This window comes from Lupinus angustifolius, chromosome LG04, assembly GCF_001865875.1.
Source record: "Lupinus angustifolius cultivar Tanjil chromosome LG04, LupAngTanjil_v1.0, whole genome shotgun sequence".
In the NCBI taxonomy this organism is placed as follows: Eukaryota; Viridiplantae; Streptophyta; class Magnoliopsida; order Fabales; family Fabaceae; genus Lupinus; species Lupinus angustifolius.
The window spans coordinates 9,882,542-9,887,077 of record NC_032012.1 but is presented as its reverse complement, the minus strand read 5'-3'; positions in this window follow the sequence as shown (position 1 = coordinate 9,887,077).

Genomic DNA, 4,536 nt, shown 5'->3' with positions numbered 1-4,536 from the left:
ATTCATCGAAGCGATCCACTAAAATAAAAACTCAATTCCATAGACTTGCACCTAAAAACCTAGCAACGATCAAATCCAACACAAATCTCATTTCTCAAATCAAAATACAGATCAAAATTGAAAACGATGAGTAGAAAAGAAAAAACGTTAACAGATAACCTTTTGGAGATAGAAACAACGAGAATCGTGAATGAGAACCAAAGCGAGAAGTGAAGAGAAAGCGATATATCTCAAAAACGCAATGGAAAACACTAATTATTTAATGGATATATTAGAATCAGAGAGAAGTGAAGAGAAGTGAAGAGAAACTAATGGATTCGGGTTTACGAAGAGGGGAGAAGTGAAGTGCAGGTTTTTGTGTAAACAAATGAGTAAAAAAGAAAATGAAGTGATAGAGGAGAGATGTGCAGGTTTTTGTGGCACAGGCCCAACTAACAGTAGCTAATGGGTTGGTCTTAGTATCAATTTTGACATGGGCCATCTAGTGTGGGATTTTTAAATCTTCCTAAATAAATTATGTTGAAATGAAAATATCCAACACACTTTAGTGGCTCTAGTCAACATGTTGAAGACTTGAAGAAATATGTAGAAACTTTGGAAGTAAAACTATCAGGGTATGCAGAGACCAAGGAGCAACTTGCACATACTCAGAATCGTTTGGCTACTCTTGAGAAGTTTCTAGTCGAAAAATTTGGTAGTGAGTTAACCACTTTCGCTCGTGATGTTCCACCATCTTAGATATGGTTTCTTAAAATTCATGAACTTATATGATCATAACATTTTGCATTTTGTGTTTATCAGCATTTTTGAATGTTAAACATTTGGTAATTGTATAAGATTCAATTTTATTATTATTAGCTAGCAAATATTTAATTTTATTATAAATTTACCATTATATTATTGAAAATAAAGATTGTGAGACAATGACACATTTGGATCATGAGAGGAGTATGTAAGAAAGTAACTTTAAATAAATTTAATTAGCCACGGATGTATTGTGGAAAAATAAGCAACTTAGCCACGGTTGTGGTGTGGCAAAATCAGAAACTTAGCCACGGTTCGACTGTAGCTGAATTAAACAGACTGTGGCTAAATAAATGTTACCACATTTCACAGAAGTGTAGCGAAATAACATAATGACCGTGGCTAATTTTTAGCAATGTCATTCCTTGCCACAACGACATTAAGTGTGGCCACTCAATCTAGCTACGGTTTTTCCCCACTTTAGCCACGGTTGAAACCGTGGCTAACAAGAAGTTTTACTATAGTGATTCTCTCTTGTTTATTTGTTGTACGTAAAAATAAAATAATTTTTGTGAGTAAGAAATTATGGTTTTAGAGTGTTTTAGTTTATTTAATTGGTTCAAAGAGTTAATATGAAATATTGTTTACATGTATAGAGTCTTCATAAATTTGAATTTTTTAAAGATTCAGAAACTATAACTAAAATATATTTTTATGCATTTTTATTGTACAAATAGATTCATCATATTGCTTTGGTTTTTGTGGATGGGAGTCTTCATATTCGACTAGCAAGTTATCCATGCATTTGCACGAGACGATATTTTTTGCCGAATGATTAAGAACATATATTACATGTGCATCTATGATTAAGAACATGTATGTTGCTCGTACATTCGTATTGTTAAAAATATATGTGTTACCAGTGCAATCGTATTGTTAAAAATTATTAATTATGTATAAAATCATACAGTCAGACCATACAGTTTAACTATTTAAACTTAATACGAGACCTCTTCTGGTTTAACATTTGGCTCGACTTTCCCAACATTGTTTTTTACACATACATAACATGATATAATTAGTAATATCAGATTAATAAAAAAATCATCAATAAATTTATAATTTGATTCTAAAATAAGATTAAAATAAAGATAAATATTATTATTTGACTCTAAAATAACTACAAACAATATGTTATGATTCATATTATTACTATTTTAATATTGTTATAGTAACATTATATTTTAATATTGCATATGTAATCATACTCCTTTTATTTTTAAATAGTTGTCCTCATCTTTTTTTAATTTTTTAATTTCATCATTATGCATTAAAGTAAACCCGTGTGAATAAATTTTTCAACAGTTTGTAAAAATAAAATTGTCAAGATCAATTAAACTAAAAAATAAGATGAAAATTTGAAAAATCCAACAATGTATGAAATAAAGATATTGATTAAGGAAAAACAAAGTTGTAATTTTGTACTCTTATTTTCTATAATTGTCAATGCTATATATTGTGATTTATCCATAATATATGAATCATAATATACATTTATTTATTTGATGAGTATCAAATTAATTAATATATTTTACCATTTAATTTAATTAATAATTGTCTATAATAACATTTTTTAACTGATCCAGAAAATTTGAACTATTTTATTTCTTTAAGACGTTAAAAATAGAATTATTTAACTATTTCTTTATCAATAAAATTGTAAATGTATATTAAGTATGCAATGTTAAAGAAATTGTGTAATGTGCTCAATAAATCATATATATTATAGAGTTAAGTTGTTGTATCATCATCTTATTATATTTGATCGTTTACTTAATTGATTAATTGTGTATAATGTCATTTTTGTAATTGGATCCATAAAATTTGAGTTTTTATATTTATTTATGACATTAAAAATATAATTATTTATTTATTAATATAATTATAATTGTGCATTAAGTTTCTAATGTTAAATAATTTTTTAATATGCTCAATTAATCATGCATGTTATGCAATTCAATGAATCAGAATAAATTATAGATTAATGAATCCAAATATAAACAAATTATCGGAAATTATGTAAGACATTAATGAGTAGATATTACTCAATTAATATTCCACAAATTCATTAATTATAATACTGCAAATTTATATTTCATTTTTGTAACTTATCCATAAATTCAAACGAAAAATTGAATTAAATATTAATATTCCAAAAATTTATTATTTACGATTCGCCAAATTTATATCAATAATGAACATTGCTTAAAATTAGGAAATTATAAATAATTTAATCAAAATATAAATCAAACAAATTAATTATCACAATCAAATCAAATTGCTTTATTATTTTGATTGTCACATCCTGTTAAAGATTAAGGAGAAATTCAATCAAAAAACGCAATGAAAAATCAAATCACAAAACTAATTTAGAGAACAATTATTTAATTGTTAGATAAAGGAATAAAAGATATTCAAAGACAATAATGCCTAATAATTTTGGCTTCTAAAGTGTAACTCACAATTGATTAATTGTGTACAATATTATTTTTGCAACTGACTGAAAAATGTTAAACTTTTATGTTTCTTTATGACATAATTATTTAATTATTTCTTTATCATTATAATTATAAATATGCATTAAATTTTCAATGTTAAACTAACCATATAATATGCTTAATTAATCACGCATGTGATGAAGTTCAATGAATCATGACAAATTACATATAAATATAAATTGATCTATAAATTTAAATTTTGTAATTGATCCATAAATTCAAAAAAAATAGAATATAAATGGAATTGAATATAAATATATTTCTTAAATTTATTATTTACAATAATGCAAATTTATATCCATAATGAGCATTGCTTAAAATTAGCGAATCATAAATAATTTAATCAAAATATAAATCAAATAAATTAATTATCATAATCAAATGAAATTTCTTTAATATTTTCATTATTACATCCTATTAAAGAGAAATTCAATCCAAAAACACAATAAAATATCAAATAACAAAAATAATTGTGGAGGACAATTATTTAGTTTTTAGATAACAGAGCAAAATACATTTAAAGATAAGCATGCCTAATAATTTCAGTTTCTAAAGTGTAATTAACAATTAATATTACTCAATTAATACATTCAAAGACATTAATGAGTGATTATTACTCAATTAGTATTCCACAAATTTATTAGCTATAATTATGCAAATTTATATTTTATTTTTGTAACTCATCCATAAATTCAAACAAAATAAAATATAAATGGAATTAAATATTAATATTCCATAAATTTATTACTTATATAGCATAATATAAATGAAATTAAATTGTCTTTGGTGATTATGATTGATATGATGATCATATTTACTATGATTAATTAGATAAAATATACATATTCGACAATTAAACATGTCAAATTATTTATGACGAGATTAAAAAAATTTAAAGATTATTCTTACTAATATAAGGTTGACACAGTTAGATAGTGAAAAAATAACTTCGAATGAAAAATGACGAACACATAATAAAGTTAAAGAACTATTCTTCTACACCTAGATAATGAATATAACCTATAATCGTTGTATTATAAGATGTGAAGTTTCTTTTATGCAAATGTCGAAACAAAGAATATGGCCAATTCGAATTTCCTGCTTTAGAAAAATAATCACACATAAAAAAAATATTTTAACAAATATCATGTGAGAAAAAATAATCAAATTCGTTTGTTGTACAAAGGAGAATAAAATTGAAGATTTCAGTAAGATAGGGACGCACAGACATAAC